The sequence below is a fragment of the Carcharodon carcharias genome, chromosome 13 (assembly GCF_017639515.1).
Source record: "Carcharodon carcharias isolate sCarCar2 chromosome 13, sCarCar2.pri, whole genome shotgun sequence".
Lineage (NCBI taxonomy): Eukaryota > Metazoa > Chordata > Chondrichthyes > Lamniformes > Lamnidae > Carcharodon > Carcharodon carcharias.
Window position 1 is genome coordinate 105,014,711 of NC_054479.1, and position 18,389 is coordinate 105,033,099.

At 41.0% G+C, this 18,389-nt stretch overlaps 1 protein-coding gene across 1 annotated transcript in view; it reads left to right on the forward strand.

Moving 5' to 3' along the window:
* The window catches only part of LOC121286369 (cAMP-dependent protein kinase type II-beta regulatory subunit-like), a 90,272-nt gene that overhangs the window by 23,609 nt on the left and 48,274 nt on the right, over positions 1-18,389 (forward strand). The gene's annotated exons all lie outside the window — the stretch shown is intronic.

Below are 18,389 nucleotides of genomic sequence, written 5' to 3' on the forward strand. Positions count from 1 at the left end.
TGTTCACAATAACACTTGTCATGGCATAATGAATCAGCAATGCCTGTGTTCATGAGAGAGAGCTGAGGCAGATATTAAGATTTCCTTCACAATTTGGAGAGAAAGTCAGGACTGAAGATTATTTGTCGACCCAGGGGAATACAAGTCTTATTATTTATTGCTTTGTGTCTGCTACTCAAAGATATTGCCTGTATTTAAACTTGGTCTAATACAATAAAAAATGTTAGAAACAATATTTGATGTAATTTTCAAACTTTTTTGTGATCCATTGCAGGTATTCTTAATAAAATTTTAACTTAAAATTTATTTTTCTTCTATGGCCAGACGTGGATCCTTTGGAAAAGCTGAAATGTAAACTTTGCCAATGTTCTCTTTTTAGTATTAACATGTCTAATATCTTTTTAGTGGGTTGGTTTGGCTATTATTAAGATTAGCAGGTAGCGAGACCAGTTGGGGTAAATACAAATCAATTTTGCTTTTGAAGAATTCTATCAAGAAGAGTGTTTATTCCGCATTGCAAGACCATGTCATAACTTCAAAAAGATACTGTGGTGTACTCTTTCTTTGGAAAAAAAACAGAAGCCTGTTAAACATCAGCTTATCTCCCATCACGGAATAGCAAACTAGCAGTAACATTTGCATGCAAGAATGGTGGCATTTGTACAGTAATGAGAAGAGCCTGAAATGGTAAACAAAGCTGATGGCTTCCAGTAACTTCATTGACAGTGTATTAAGTCATCACAATTATAACCTTAAATTTGAAAATTATGTTGTTTGTGTATTAAATCTAATGTAGGATCACAGCTAAAATACCTCATGCACAATCTTTTTAATGGAACGTTATATTTTGTAAACTATTGCCCATGCTTGGTCCAACTGTTAGAGACAGCTCTGGTGCTAAGAAATCTGACAGATTCTCAACTGCTCTCAAACTGCAAGTAGAACCCTTCTAACTAGTTGCCAGGAAATGTAGGAGATTTTTGGGTTAATTTTTGTATTTTTAAAAAAAATTTCGACTCCACAGGCAGGTGCTGCAACCTTGGCTTTGCACTTCCCCAGTCATTTGAAACGGCATTGTTGCTATTATGTTACTATCAGCTTGAGACCTTTTGTTCGCCAGTCTTACTTCCTTTAATCTTTGCCTCCGTGTGCTATCTCATGCTGAGATACAATTTCACAGAGTCAGGCTGCTCTCTGGTTCATACTCAAGTGGTTTTTGTTCATGCGTCAATCTATATGATGGGTATTTGCAGACGTTTCAACATGGAGATCATCAATCCAACATCACCAATTCAGACACTTCAGTTAGATGGAGAAGCCCTCTTTATTTTGTCTTTGGTAATTGTACTACATATATGATGACTTTGGCAGAAGTCATTGAAGTTGGCATAAAGCAGAGGTGGAACCTGGGACCATGTTGATCAATATGCCTTAGAACCACACCAAGTGCTACATTTACTCAGTCATCAGGAGAACTCTACTATTTTAGTTTATTGAGGAGAATAATTTCAAAATGTATGTACACTCCTTAAAATGCAAAAAGATACTTTTTTTCCCTTTGCATTGAGCCTATGAAGCACTCATTTCCATAGCTTCCTAAAATGGGTAGCGTAGGGCCTATCCTTGCTGGAGGTTGATGGGGGACGCTTCTAGCTTTCCATCACACTCTTCTCTACATCTTCCATTGGATGCCTAAACTGTAGTGGTCCTGATTTAGTGATGGTGCCTTCCCTGAGACCCATTTCAGACTGGAGAGTTTATGGTGATCCAAGTAGCTGTCATTGGAATGGGTGCTTTTTCATTCCCTTTCTGTCCTTCTCTCTCTTTCTCCACTTCCTCCTCTGCCGACACTCCTGTCAACAATCAGGCTCTGAGGCGAGTGCTCTCATAATCTGACCACAAGGCCCTGCCAAGGGATTAGTGTGCCTCAAGGTGCAGGATAGCTGCAGGCGGCCATATTTTGGATGCCATGTAGTTTGTTGAGGAAACGAGACCAGCAAGGAGAGCATTGAAGTAATCGAGTCTGGAGGTGACATGAACATGGTTGATGGAGATATTCGTAAGGGTAAGGAATGGTAGAGATGAAAGTGGGCAGCCTTCACAATGGGAGAGGATATGCTGTTGAAAAATAAACTTGGGGTTGACCAGGACCTTGGAGGATGTGAACAGTCTGATTCAGCCTGAGTGTGTGATGAGAGAGAGGTGTTATCTGCACTGGGGACTGAAGATAAGTTTTACCGATGTTAAGCTGAAGAAAATTAAGATTTTTCCAAGACAGGATATTGAGCAAAAAGTTAGCACAAGAGGGTGTCAATGGTGTATGTGTGGAAGCTCAGCTGATGTCTTTAAATGCGCCTCTTGAAAACATCATGCAGAGGAAGGGGCCAGTGATGGATCCTAGAGCGTCTACCCATGTGAATGCTGGGGTAGAAAGAGAAGTCATTGACAGAGTTTTTCTGATAGTTATGGGTTCAGGAGCCTTGGAAAGAAAGGGGGGTTCAAGATGGGGTAATGGTGAAGACATTAGAGCAAATGGTAGATTTTTTGATTATGGGGGTGAAGGTGGCTTTGATTGGGAAGGGGAGATAGGACTTGAGGAAAAAGAACCGCATACAATGGAAGAAACTGGAAATTGGGTGGACAGGATTTAATGGGGGCTGGACTGAATCATATGGAAAAATGAGCTTGGACAGACCTGCGAGGGTATTGGGGAGCAGTTAGAGAGAGAAATGGGGATGTAGGATGTAAAGGAACTTGGGGAAAGTGGGAGGAGCATTTGAGGCAGCAGAATAGATGGCTGTGATCTTGGGACAAAGTTCATCATCTGAGCTGTGTTTATTTCTCATTCAGTTGGTGGATGGCTAAGTCAGTCATCTTTTAAATTCACTGAAATTTGTCATAGAGTCATAGAGGCCTACAGCACAGAAAAAGGCCCTTCAGCTCATCGGGTCTGCACTGGTCAAACAAGTACCTAACTATTCTAATCCCATTTTCCAGCACTAGGACTATAGCCTTGTATGCCATGGCATCGCAAGTGCACATCCAAATACTTCTTAAATGTTATGAGGGTTTCTGCCTCTACCACCCTTTGAGGTAGAGAGTTCCAGATTCCCACCACACTCTGGGTGAAAAAAATTCTTCCTCACATCCCCTCTAAATTTCCTGTCCTTACCTTAAATCTATGCCCCTGGTTATTGATCCCTCCACCAAGGGGAAACATTCCTTCCTGTCTACCCTATCTATACTCCTCATAATTTTATACACCTCAATCATGTCCCCCCTCAGTTTCCTCTGCTCCAGGGAAAATAACCTCAGTCTATCCAAACTCTCCTCATAACTAAAACTCTCCAACCCATGCAATATTCTGGTAAATCTCCTCTGCACTCTCTCTAGTGCAATCACATCCTTCCTATAATGCGGATTCCAGAACTGCACGCAATACTCTAGCTGTGGCCTCACGAGCATTTTATACAGTTCCAGCATAACCTCCCTGCTCTTGTATTCTATGCCTCGGCTAATAAAGGCAAGTATCCCATATGCCTTCTTAACCACCTTATCTACCTGTCCCGCTACCTTAAGGGACCGGTGGCCATGCACACCAAGGTCCTTCTGATCCTCGGTACTTCCCAGGGTCCTACCTACATTCATCGTGTATTCCCATGTCTTGTTTGTCCTGCCCAATTGCATCACCTCACGCTTATCTGGATTAAGTTCCATTTGTTACTAATCAGCCCATCTGTCCAGCCCTTCTATATCCTCCTGTAATCGAAGGCTATCCTCCTCCCTATTTACCACCCCACCAATTTTCATGTCATCTGCGAACTTACTGATCAACCCTCCTACATTCAAGTCTAAATTGTTTATGTAAACCACAAACAGCAAGGGAACAACACTGGACACAGGCATCCAGTCACAAAAACACCCCTTGACCATCACCCTTTGCTTCCTGCCACTTAACCAATTCTGGATCCAATTTGTCAATTTGCCTTGGATCCCATGGGCTCTTACCTTGGTTATCAGTCTCCCATGTGGGGGACCTTATCAAGAGCCTTGCTGTAGTCCAAGTAAACTACATTAAATGCATTTCCCTCATCTACACACCTGGTCGCCTCTTTGAAAAATTCAATCAAATTGGTCAGACATGACCCCTTAACAAAACCATGCTGACTGTCCTTGACTAATCCCTGCCTCTCCAAGTGTAGATTAATTCTGTCCCCCAGAATTGCTTCCAATAGTTTCCCCACCACTGAGGTCAGACTGACTGGCCTGTAGTTCCCTGGTTTATCTCTTCCTCCCTTGAATAACGGTACCACGTTAGCTGTCCTCCACATTGGCTTGCTGGCACCTCTCCTGTGGCCAGAGAGGTATTGAAAATTATTGCCGGCGCCCCTGGTATCTCCTCCCTTGCCTCACTCAACAGCCTGGGATACATTTCATCCGGGCCTGGCGATTTATCTACTTTTAAGCCTTTTAAATCATAAAATGATAAGGACAAAATGAGGCCATTCAGCCAATCATGCCTATGCTGGGTCTTTGAAAGAGCTATTGAGCTAGCTGTTTGAAAGAGGCAGCGAAGTATCAGAAAAGCTAGCAGAAATCTGTGAAATCAAACCTTTCCTTTTTTTTCAAAGCTATCTTTCAGAAACAAGGAATTACCAGAAATTGACCAGTACAATTCCTCAAAAAAATACAGCCAAGTTAGTGACAGGTTCAGTGAGAAGCAGAAATCCAGTTGGGAAAATAAAGCAGATAAAAATCCTTTTAAATTACATAAGTAACTGAGAAAAATTGAGTTTTTAAGAAGAGAAGAATAAAACCATAAATAAATTGCATGTAAAATAAATATTGCAAATTGACTGTGCTCCCCAACTTGTAGATGGGGACCAAGGCTGGAGCAAAGCGTTGTCTAGGAGCCAAGGGAGGTTTCGCAGAGGCTTTTGAACAAGGGGTGCAGGTCAAGTCCATCATGATATGCAAGTAGTTATTTGGTGATAAAGGCATATGGTCCATCATGCAGTAGCTCATAGTTGAACTCTGCTATCCATATACTATCCTATCCCTAGTCTCCATTCTCTTACCGAGTGCATCTGACATAGAATCCATTGTAATTTCTACAAACTCCCCGAGGGCTTGTTAATGTTGCAAATGCTGTGACAATTAAGTGCGTGCTCTGGTTGTGGTTAAAAGCAGCTGACACTAATTAAGGAAAGGTTAGGGCACATATAAGAACCAGTTCCCACTTGCGGAGAGTGAGGCCTGTATGGAAGGAAATGTAGTCTGCGCTTATGTTATGCCAGGTTTGGGAATAAATTGATTGTTGAAGACAGACTGGCTCCAGCTTCTTCCTTTGCGATGGATGTTCAATGAATTAACAGGGCTCAGCCCTCCCCATCTCTGAAACCTTTCCACCTCTTGATGCCAGTGAACACCCTTCCTTGCATTTACCATCTGCTGCATTCCACCAACCTCACCCCAAGCCCCCAGTCACTACTTTTCAGTTGCAGAGCATTCAACTGTTCTTGGCCCACTGATCTGGGAATGCTTTAATTTCTTACCTGCTTCCTTCTTTGAAAAGCTTCTCAAAATTAGTCCATTGGGCATGCCTTCAGTCCTCTATCCTCTTATTGCCTTGTATGTTTCGTGAATGAGAAATGGAAGTTGATTTGCTCAAGTTACTAAGCAGTGAGAATTTTCTAAACCCTTAATGTTTGAAGTTGCCAAAGATGAGTTGCATGGCAAGAATTCCGATCTGTATACTTGAGGTTTTGTACCTAGTCTGTATCTGTAGTGTACACCTTAAGGCATCAAATTTGAAAGTGTCGCACATCCATAGCACTAAAATATCAATTGCCTCAAATAGCCACTTAACTGTTAATAATCAAACCTGACTAAATGGAAATGGATTTATGAGTGAAAAACCAAACAGATAGGTGGAATCTTGGGTTAACATCTCATCTGAAAAACTACACCTCTGGTAGTGCAGCAGAGCCTCACTAATGCAAATAGTGGAGCTAAAACCCATAACCCTCCTCTGAGGTGAGAGCACTACCACTGTATCAAATTCCTGCAAAGTTACAAAGCAAGCTTTGTGAACTGGTAGATACACAGTATTACATTTGCACCAGGCCTGTATCTTTTGTTATCTTAAAGAGCAATATTCTTATACTGACAGTCAATTGATATTTAATAATTTGCTGAAGACTGCTGTTTACTTGTAGAATAAAATATTTGTATGGTGAGGCTTGAGTTCTACTTTTGTAATGTTGAATGCAATTTGTATGTGTTAATGTATAGTTTAGAGTCAGATTTCCAAGAAACAGTGTGGTGTAACTTTTATTTGAAACCCACAAACTCACGTGGAACCTATCTGTTGTTAATGTTTTGGTATCCTGTGCCATAGTTGACAGGACATGGGGAATCATAAGGACAACTTTGTGGTGAAACGTTAATCTCAACTATCTTACTTACTGGAACTGCAGAGTGGAGGTCAGGCACTTTTTCTCACTTGTGTGGTGGGATTAAGAGACGAATGGGGAGGAAGGGCTATAGCAGCCAATCACTCTAGGCTTCTTGAAGGGCTACGTTATTGAATGGTGTGATTTGAGAACAGTTATTCAGCCTGCTCTTGTGGATGAGGAAGGTGTAAAGCATTGGAAAGGAACAATTGGCAACTGTTGACTGCTCCTTGTTCCTCCTCTACCAGTGTGAATTTGCCTTTGTGGGGAATACAATTAAAAGCTCTCTTGCATGCATGAAATTGTTTTAAATTTTGCAGAGTGCTTTCATTTCAACAGAGGAATAGCAGGATTCAAACTTCTCTAATTGAATTCTCAAAAATGTAGGTTGCAGTAATTTATGAACCCACTGCATAATTTGATTGCATGCTGCTGGATTTTTTTTTGGCCAAAACTGCTCCTCTGCTGGTAGCATTGGGGATCCAGGTGTTGTGCCAACTTGTTTGGGTTTGGGGGATTAGTTTGGCTTATGAGCCCAGGAGGGGGAAGGGGAAGGAGGAAAGGTTCTGCATAGTTTCTGATCGTGTTAGTTGAGATTGTTGCCCTTCATGGTCTGTGGGTAGGATACTCAGGTGGGAACATTGCACTAAGGGAGGCTCTTACGACTTGAGTTCCAGGTAGAGGTTGCTGTCTGATATGGAGGGATGAAATTTGTACAGCTTATGATGTATGATCTTGAGTTAGCCACCTATCTACAACAACGTGAATTTATATAGTGCCTTTATCGCTTTTTTAAAAAATTGCAGGATTCTTCACAGATGTGTAAGGAAAGATTGATGTCAGTCCAGGGGGAATGGGCTCATTAAAAGCTAGTCAGAGGTGGGTTTAAGAAGACTCTCCAGGTAGGAAAGAGATGATAATTTAAAAATTAAAGCAGCCTTGGAAGCTCCCATTGCCATAAGATCGTGAAGAAGGTTAGTAGACCTGATGGAATCTTCAGGAATGTTAAGACCAACCTGTAGGCTGAAAGGATTGCATTAGGGTATATTTAACTTTTTTTTGTTTTGCTCTTGTCTCAAAAGATGGAGGAATCATGAACTCTGTTGGAGGCTGGCCTGGATACTGGTCTTCATTCCCAACTATGAGTTTTGCTGGGAAGCTGGGGACCAGGCCATGATCTCTTGGGGCTAGGTTGCCCAAAAGAATTGAGCAACGTCTTGAATATTTGAGTTCCTCCCCACTGTTTCTCATTTCAGGAACTGAAAGTACATTCAGCCTTCCAGGTCCCACTTTCTAGAATTCCGTCTCTAGACCCTTGCACCTCTCCATCCTCTCTCTTTCACAATCTTCTTAAACCTCTTAGGGTGGAGAAGTTTCAGTGGCAGAGCAGTGAGCTTCAGGAATGAAGTATAGAAAAACTCAACTGAATTACCATCAGACAGGGAAATCGTTCCCATTTTAAATGCTGTATCTCCAACTGGAGCTCACTGGTTGAGTTTGGGTATTGGGCAGTTGACTGTGCCTGATACTTGGCAATAGAATGCGATATGGTAGTTTATGAATTCTATATTCCTTGGCAGCATTGGCAAACTTTAAGAAGGTTCCCAGGGACATTCAACTAGCCAAGAGTTGAAGCATAGATGTAGATCGGGCTGCAGTCTATTTGAAAGCCATTAATAAAAGGAGGGGAGTAAATTGACCGATGTATATTTTATGAATGAGTACTATTGTGGGGAAAAAAAAACAGCAGTCATTAAAATGTTGAACTGTATTTTTATTGCTGGGAACAGCATGGTTTCTCACAGTGGAGCTCTATAAATATAATTCACAATGCTCCTTGGGTTGAGTAATTCAAATGTGCTTGTGGTGTTAGAATTCACTTGAAGCATCAGAACACCAAGATACTCGGAACCACAATGGAAGGGTTGAGACATTCTGATATCAACACACTAAAACAATTTCAAATACATTAAGAATTTGTGTTCAAATTTTTTTTAAACAATGTTTTCATCAAGATCAGAGGAGATGTCGTCAGAAATGCCATTTCATTGAAAATTTGATTGAAATGATTAAGGTTCCTCATTTTCTTTTTGATCAGATAAAATGCTGGGATAACTAGTTTTTTTGACCAGAATATTAAATCTACAGCATTACAACTTCATAAACTTTGCAGGAAGCAACTTTACATATGGACATAATTTTAAGGCAAAGGTTATTTCTTTTCGATGAAGAGTCTCCTGCTTGTTTTAGTTTCATTATTGATCCAAGTTATTGTGTCCTTTGGTTTGAAGACTGGTGATGTGCTGAAAAGTTGAATATTTAATAGGGTCTTTTGAACTGGATTTGGCCATCGTGCAAAATTAGGTTAGGCCACAAAATCTATTTGGGAGTTGTTTAGCGATGGTTTGGGCTGTTGAAACCAAATTTCCATGTACTTTGTGACAAGTGTGTAAATGAAGAGCCTTTGTGACATTTCATTATCTCACATTAATGAAACTGGAAATTCATTGCATTCAAACTATTGATGTTTCATTTTATGATCAGTAAGTAGTTACAACCACAAATCCTCTGTCACCACCCCCACCCCCCCACCACCCCCGCCAATCCTTGCATTAACTTCAACAACTTGAATTAAAATGCAAGATTTTTAAAAAATAATTTGATTACAAAGAAAGCTTTGATGTACCCTAACCTAGTAACATTCCTTTAACTCATGACCTTCAACTGAACAGCTGAGGACCTCTTACCCGCTGTGATTGTTGGAATTAAACTGCTGATTGAGGTCAAACAAAGGATAAATGGCATGAATACTTGAATAACCCACTGGCTTAGATGGCACCCTGAGGGAAAAGCATAGTGGGGAAGATGGAACTGATAGGGAGGTTGTCAGTAAAGGCAGAATCTTCACATGCAAGTATTTATGAAGTATCGTCATTCCAGAATAGCAAAGCTATTATTTTTCTTCCAGTAATCAACTTAATTATACTATTAAATTCATTGCAAACTAATCAATTTTTTTGTTCTGAGCTTTGATTTTAATTTCTTTTGAAACTAAATGCTGAAAATATCAGGAATGTATAGAAAGATCTGAATTGAAGGGATCTGCCAGGATGAGATGATTAATAAATTTTTCGTCCAGAATTAAAAGACTGTGTGCAGTTTTGGTTGCCCTATTATAGAGGTGGCGTGAAAGACAGAGAGCACACAATGTATATCTTTCTTATTCATCCATGAGAATATGTTGTGGGCAAGGCTAGCATTTATTGCCACCTCTAATGGCCCATGAGAAGTCAATAGCGAGCCATTGCAGTTCATTTAGTGTGGATACACCCACAGTGCTGTTTGGGAGTTAGTTCCATGATTTTGACCCAACAACAGTGAAGGAATGGTGATATAGTTTCAAGTTAGGATGCTGTGTGACTTGGAGGGAAACTTGCAGGTGATTTTTTCCCCATACATCATCTGCCCGTTTTCTCCTAGGTGGTAGAGATTATAGTTTTGCAAAAGTATTGTCAATCAACCTTGGTAAGTTGCACAGGTGATGGAGGGAGCGAATGTTGAAGGTGGTGAATGGAGTGTAACTCAAGCAGGCTGCTTTGTCTTGGATGATGTCTAGCTCCTTGAGTGTTGTTGGATTTGCATTTGTCCAAGCAAGTGGGGAGTATTCCATCACACTCCTGACTTATGCCTTGTAGATAGTGGACAGGCTTTGGGGAGTCACGAGGTGAGTTACTCGGTCTAGACCTCCCAGCCTATGATTACTCTTGTTGCCACATTATTTGTATGGCTAGTCTAGTTATGTTTCTGATCAATACTAATCCCTAGGATGTTGCTGGTATGGGATTCAGCAATGGTAATGCCATTGAACATCAAAGGGAGATGGTCAGATTCCGTCAATTCTTTGGTGTCGATGTTATTTGTCACTTATTAGCCTAGCCTGACTGTGGCCCAGATCTTGCTGCACATGGGCATGGCTTACTTTTGTATCTGAGGAGTTGCGAATGGTACTGGACTCTGTGCAATCATCAGCAAACACCCCCAATGCTCACCTAATTTTGGAAGAAAGGTCATTGAAGCAGCAATGTTGTGGATGCCCAATTTTTAGCTGTTGGATCTGTTCTGAATCTATCTCATTTAGCACTGTGGTAGTGCCACATAACACGATGGAAGTGTCCTTAATATGTAGGATTTTGTCTTCACTTGAACTTTTGATGGTCATAACCTACCTGGACAGATGCATCAGTAATAAGTAGGTTGGCAAGGATAAGGTCAAGTCGGTTTACCCCCCTGCTGGTTGGCTCATCACTTGCTGCGGGAGCAGCCTGGCAGATATGCCTTTCAGAACTTGGCCAACTCTGTCAGTACTGGTGCTACGAAGCCACACTTGGTGATGGACATGATGTCCCCATCTAAAGTATGTTCTGTGCCCTTGCTACCCTGAGTGCTTCTTCCAAGTGGTGTTGAACATAAGTTGAAGGAGGAGGGTGGCTGGTGATCAGGAGATTTGATGCCAAAGACTTCCTGGGGTCTGGAATCAATTTTGAGGATGCCCAAGGCCAATTCTTCTATGTCTGTATATCACTGTGCCACTGAGGGGCAAGCTCTTCTGTACAAAAATATTGTTGTCTTGCTGATCAATGGAAATGTCACTTTTTTTTCTCACAAGAGTTTGTGTTTATTATTGTCTGTGATCAAGGTTTCTTTTTAATACGTGTGGTTAGTGTGTGTTCTTGTCCTCGGAGTGATTTGTCCCAATTAAAAATGTTCCAGCAGCAGGCTTTTGTGAATTTAAAAATAAAGATGATTTATTATTAATTATTTATTAGGCCACAGCTACGGCACTGTGTGCTGTTCTGATCGCCACATTATAGGAAGGGTGTGATTGCACTGGAGGGGGTGCAGAGGAGATTCACCAGGATGTTGCCTGGGATGAAACATTTAAGTTATGAAGAGACATTGGATAGACTTGGGTTGTTTTCATTGGAGCAAAGACTAAGGGATGGCCTGATCGAGGTGTACAAGATTATGAGGGGCATGGACAGGGTGGATAGGGAGCAGCTGTTCCCCTTAGTTGAAGGGTCAGTCACAAGCGGGCATAAGTTCAAGGTGAGGAGTCAGGAGGTTTAGGGGGGATGTGAGGAAAAACTTTTTTACCCAGAGGGTGGTGATGGTCTGGAAAGCGCTGCCTGGGAGGGTGGTGGAGGTGGGTTGCCTCACATCCTTTAAAAAGTACCTGGATGAGCACATGGCACGTCATAACATTCAAGGCTATGGGTCAAGTGCAGGTAAATGGGATTAGGTAGGTAGGTCAGATGTTTCTCGTGTGTCGATGCAGACTTGATGGGCCAAACGGCCTCTTCTGCACTGGAGGTTTTAATGTGATGGTTCACACATACTATCTCACACTCAAAGAATAGATACGGATGAGGAAGTAAACCCCAATACAATTACAATTGAAATGACTTCAGTCTCTTTTGTAGGAGGCCTGTAGTTTCTTAACTGAATTGATGATGTAGCTGGAGTGTAGGTTGGGTAAAAGTGGAGGATCCTCAGTAAGCTGCAAGGTTTACTGTAGTTGGATTACCAGGTGGTCGGCTGTCAGCTGACAGGTGAAACAGGTTTGGGGGAGATTCAAGATATATCTGTTTTACCTTGGCTGCGTTGTCTTGCAGCTGGTTCAATGTTGTTTCAGATGAAATCTCTCAAGGTGTTTCTCTGATCCAAACGACTTATCCTGTAACATTTAAAAGCAGGTACAAGCATGGTTCCCTTAACCAAATGACCTATATAAGTCCAAAGACAATTTCCAAATAAGGCCATGGGTTTGGCTGATGCACATCCTGTCTTGTGGCCTTTCACAATGAGTGTATTGAGATGAGGGACCAGCACAATGCAATGAAAGGCTAGCAATACTTATTTCATATTCATCTAACATCCATTGAGTTTTGACATCTCTGTTGTCCACAGTAAGGCAGGAACACAAATCAGCTAGTGTCATGGTCCTGGTTGTTTACAGTTCATCGTTTAAAAAAAAAAGGGCTTGTGAATTTCAGTGGCTCGGATTGTTTATATTTTTGAAGCATTTGCTTAAGTTTCATGTCTTGTCTGGAGCCAATATTGTCAAAGTCATATGATGTGTTGCCAGCCATCTTAAAAACTGTGGTGTCCATTTTTTTAAAATACAGACTTAAAATTTGTAACATCTTCATGCCTGTACTGGACATGACAATTTGCTTTCTCTCAAGGATTACCTGACAGGTGACTTTGATGTTCTGGATCCAATAGGGAGGAAATCCATAATGTCTATTGGGGAGCCAAGGGTCTAATGAATCATAGAAGGGTTACAGCACAGAAGGAGGCAATTTGGCCTGTCATATCTGAGCTGGCTGCCAGCAAGAGCATCTAGTGCGACTCCTCAAATTGCTATTTTCCCTTGGCTTGAGAGCCTAGAAATAGGGGTCATATCTCAGGATAAGAGGTCAGTCATTTAGGATTGAGATGAGGAGAAATTTCTTCAGAGGGTTGTAAATCTTTGGAATTCGTATCTCAGAAGGCTTGGCTGCTCAGTTGTCGAGCATATTTAAGACTGAGATTGGTTAGGATTTTGGGAACTAAGGGAATCGAGGGATATGGGAAAAAGGTTGGAAAAGTGGAATTGAGGCAGATCAGCAGGAGTAGGCTAAATTGATTATATGGCCTTCTTCTCTGATATCTTTATCTTTTACTGGTAACATGCTAAATGCTGTACCTCCTTAATTACATTTTTTTTATTTTCATATTTTTACAACGGTGTGGCCAAAACTACAGTCATTAGTCCAGCTGCAGCCTGATTAAGGTTGTGTACAAGGTTAACATTATCTTATTTTGTGTTCCATGTCTATAATACAAAAAAAAGGATTCTCTTTCAAAAGCAAAATACTGCAGATGGTGAAAATCTGCAGTAAGACATCAGTGTGTGAAGAGAGAACCTGATAACATTTCAGGTTGATGACTCTTCAGCAGATGCATGTACAGTGCATGTTTGTTGCATTTCCTATCATGTCCATTATTTCTTAAGAATTCTGTGAGGTTGTTCAAAGATGAAGACTGAATGTTTCCTGCTTTATCCCTGTTTCATTTTGAAGAGGGGTTACATTTATCACCAAGCAGCCCTCTAATAATTTTTCTTTCTACAAAGTTTTGATACATTATGGGCTGAGCCACTCTGTTTCTTCTCTAATTCCCTTCAACATCCTTGGATGTGAGCATTCTGGGCCCTTCAGTTTATATACCTTAAATTTGAAAACTTTAAATACCTTTTCTCTTTGAACAATGCTTCCATAGTTCTAAACCCATTTCTGGTGACTTTTACAATCCCAATGCCTACCACTTTTCATTACAGGCTTTCCTCTTTGACTTAACCATCTTATTCTCGCCTTGAATTTCCCTTACTATGAACATGCTCATAGGAAACCTTCTACTACAAACTCACTCAGTCTTTCTAATGGCCTTTCTGTAGCTTTCCTTTATTTCTTAAGTATCTATCTCATAGGAAGTGTCTTTGAAAGAATACCTGTTGGTTCGAGTGCATTATCACAGCAAGAAAGTCATGGAAACCAGATGGAAATCGAACAATCTTGATTGAAATCTAAATCCAAAGTTATAGTGCATATGCCTAATTATTCTGTGAAGGTGGGTTGATCCTAGCTTAGTTCTTTCACGTGGATTTTCATGCTGTCCCATCTAATTTTGAGGTAAAACATAATCTTGAAATGTAAATCAGCAAAATTTAAACATCAAATCTAGTGATCAGCTTTAACTAAATCAGGAATTCTGCCTTTGATCTTGTTAAATTGCTTTTTTGTGTTTAGGCAGTAATAATTTCTTAGAGGTCAGCATTTTGTTATCTTTGTGTCAGTTACAAACCAATAGTTGCATGGCACAAAAAAATGTTCACTTGTATAGCCACTCTATCCATGGCTGTTAGAACAGACAGAATTCATGGCCGGAATTAATGTAAGGATGGGTAGGAGGTGGGCAGGTATGTAATTTGGTGCCGCCGGCATTCATGCTAGTTTACCGCCACAATCCTGACTCTGGGTCATTTTCGGGGTCAGGATTGTGCTGCCTGGTGCTTCCCAGTGGGCAGCCAATTGAGACCAATTGTTGATAATTATGGGGTCTATTAAATCCTGTTTATATAATGATTTGGATTTTCAATCGCCAATGCAGGCAGCCCACATCGGCCTGGACCCTGTCCAGGCCAATGTGGTGGACTCAGGGCAGGAAGCAAAACTGGGGATGAGCATGATGGATTATGTGAGAGAGCCGCTCTCAACTCATAATGGTCACAGGGCCACAAGTGTGGCTGATGGCCGTCTCCTTGAGGAGTTGGCCCTCCAGGATCATGGCCAGGCAGCTGTGATGTTTTTAAACAGTGAAGAAAGCTTTTCCTCTTTTTTGACCTTCAGATCCCATCTCAACCGGTGGGGCTGCCAATCAATAAGTGCTGAAGGGTCTCCCATTGGCCCTCCAGCATGGGGGTGCTGCCTGCCGTCCCTGATTAAACAACTGAGCCCACCACTGGCCTTTAGTTGACTGCAGCTTTGAAAATCGTCATGGGCATGCCTAAAACATGTTGTGCAAGATCAAGACCTGGAGCAAACTACTATGTCCGGTTCCCAACTCTGATTGAAAATCCATCCCAAGGTGCGTGTAGGATTGCTCGGGAAATGGGGTGGGAAAGAATGAATATTTAGTTGGGATAATGGAATGTACCCAATGACAGTGAGGGATGGGAGAAAAGGGATGTCAAGTATGAGTGTGTCTTTTTCTTTACTCATGGAAACAATTTAATGAATAACATTTTTAAAATCTTCAATTTACAATCTGCGCACAGAAATAAACTGGTGACTTAATTCATTATTTAGTACCCTGATATATAAATTTGCATCTGGATGATTTACTTAAGCAATCTGGATGGTCATTTTAGAACAAAGCATTCTTTTAGACTGATAGTCACAGAATGAAATGTTTAGCTTTCAGGCATGCTACTTGTGTGCTCATTTACTGGAAGTAAAATTAAAACTCTTTAAAAGCTATGGTGACATTGAGTAAAAAAAATTGACATGGCATAAAAATACAAAATGGCATATTTCATAATGAAAGATCTTGAAGGTCAGAGTCAGGTTTCCTATTTGTATCTCAAAATAGATGTAAGGCTGATGTGGTCGAAATTGGACACACAATTTCTTGTCACTGGGAAATATCTAATGGAAGTACTGTACAGAATTTGCAAATCATATAGTATCGAGGATCTTATGTTATTAACAAATAGGATACATCTTTCTTATTCCGTCAAATAACTGTTAAAAAAATATTTAGTGTTGTTCAGTTTACACTTCAAGTGAAGAGATTTGCTAAATTATCTTTTGCATCACTTACGCTATTTTCTCATCTTTGAAGGAAAGTATGCAATTACCAGTGATACTTCTGTTTAATAGATTTCACCATTGTTAATAAAAAATGTTTTTGATAACACTGAGAACTGCAGTAGCTTTATTTTCAGTAAAATATGGTGAGCTAAGAGTATTTTGTAGTACCCTGTTGAAAATTTCTTATGGTTTTTCTGATGAAAATAAGCGTTGTTAGTATTAAGGAGTGAAATACTTTGCACTTTTTGTCATACCACCCAACACAAATGACAAATTTGTGGTATGCTGAAGGTTGCTTCTGGGGTTTTCAGACTTTCCTTTAAACAGATTCTGTGTCACATTCTCATCAGTTTATCTGCACTTTCCAATAGCCAATCACTGGCCAAGGGGTTGTAACAATTAAAAACCTTGCATTATATGAACTGGATATGGTAATCTCACTTGTGTCTCTACATGTGATTGTCTCACTTTTCGAAGGACAAATTGATTCAACACAGTTTGGTGAAACAAGACCAGATGTAAATAAACAGCTGGTTGATTTTTGCAACTGTTGCATGAGCAGAATATCTGTCATAAATTGCATCATTTTACAACTTATTTTGTTAAAACAAATGATACTAAAATTAGTAAAATGCACTACTTCCTCTGTTAGACAAGATGATCTTTAGTTCCCTGTTGACCTTTCCTTTGGATGCGACTGGTTACATGTTGAATTGAAAAAGCCTCCGCTTGCTTGGTACGGCACCCTTCTCATTCTACCAAGCTTTCACTTTCTCTATCAGTAAACCTTCTAGTGTTCACTTGTCAACTGTGCGCTTCTGTTCCTTTGTTTCCTGGCTTGACAAGAAACCAACTACTTAACCTTTCACTGATTCCCTGTCTTGGGAGTTAGATAGTAAGGCTGCCAATTAAATCAGTTACTGCCTCCTTGCATGGCTCTACACAGAAGTATCTCCTCTGTTCTCAGCTGAATGGTACTGGGGTTTCCATCCTGAACTAATGATTCTGCATAACTCATAGGAAGGTTCATATGCTCCCTGTTATCTCAAGCTACAGTGATATGCTAAAACACTGGTTTTTCTTGCTCAAATCAGGGTTGAAAATTTGCTGGGATGGCAAGCGAATTCACTCTCGAAAACCCACAAAAAGCTTGTGAAAATTCAATCGTGGGGCCAACCAATGAAAAAAAATTGGCCCCCTATACATGGAAGAGACAGGACCTGTGAGGAGCTCTCCTCCAATCACAGATTCTGTCTCTCCCATGCTACTGTTCCAGATCCTCCAATCACAGGTTCCCTCTCTTCTGATCCCAGAGGCAGAATCTGTGATTAGAGGAGCAGAAAGGGCGGGAGACCGGGGGCCTGGATGGACCAGAGAAAAGCAGAGTGCAATCGAGAGAGGTAACTGGAAACACAAGTGTACAGATCAGAAACAGGTCAATCCACTGTTAGTAAAACTATCTCTGACTCTCTCCAATAGTGACCAGTCCTTTGACAGATCCTTTGGGTAGCTCTGAAAAGAGCCTTTGGATTATTAGATTTACATTTTGCTCATTCTGTGCTGGACTACAGGTGCTTGCAGTAAGAGAGGAGGCTTTACTTCCTTCTGGACCTGGGCTGGGACCCTCGCTGTTACTCTAATTCTCAATCTATTCCCTCTCCATCTTGGAGTGGCACAGGGTGGGATTTACCAAGCTCCATAGTCTAAACTTGTCGCTCAGTCCTGATGCCTGAGTCCCAAGCAAGGGGATTGACAGTGGGAGCACTTGCAAAATCTTTGCAAAGGGACTCAAGCTTGACAAACCCAGTAGCGTTGTGCGCCTATAGCAACTTTACACTCCAGCATAACTCACAAACGTAGCTTGCATCATCAGCCTTAGTAATGGTTGGAGCCAAAGTGAGCCACTTTTAAAATAAATCCCCATTCTTTTACTTCACATTTCCAAACAGTGGAAAAATACACGAGCAAAATATCACACCGGAAGCTGATTATTTTATTCTTACTTATTATATTCAAATTATGCAACAGGCCACTGCCCTTTTGATGCCTCAGATCAAGCTTTGTAATGGTAGTTCTTGCTAACTTAGCTAAACGGTAAAAAGGCAAAAGGCAAGGAGGGCTACCTCACAACATTGGGATGGTAAAGTAATTGGGTTGAACTTTACAGGGATGTTTGGGGGGGTCAGGGGTTGCATACAGCTGATTGCTGCCCCCCCTTCCCCACTCCCCTGGAAGAAATATCTAGACTGGGGGTCTGGAATTAGGGAACATAGTCTTAGAATATGGGGCGAGCCATTTAGGACTGAGATGAGGAGGAATTTCTTAACTCTGAGGCTAGCGAATCTTTGGAATTCTCTCCCCCGAGGGCTGTAGAAGCTCAATCATCGAGTTTGTTCAAGACAGAAATTGATAGATTTCTAGATACTAATGACCTCAAGGGATAAGGGATGGCACAGGAAAATGGCGTTAAGGTGGACAATCAGTCATGATCTAGTTGAATGGCAGAGCAGTCTCGAAGGGC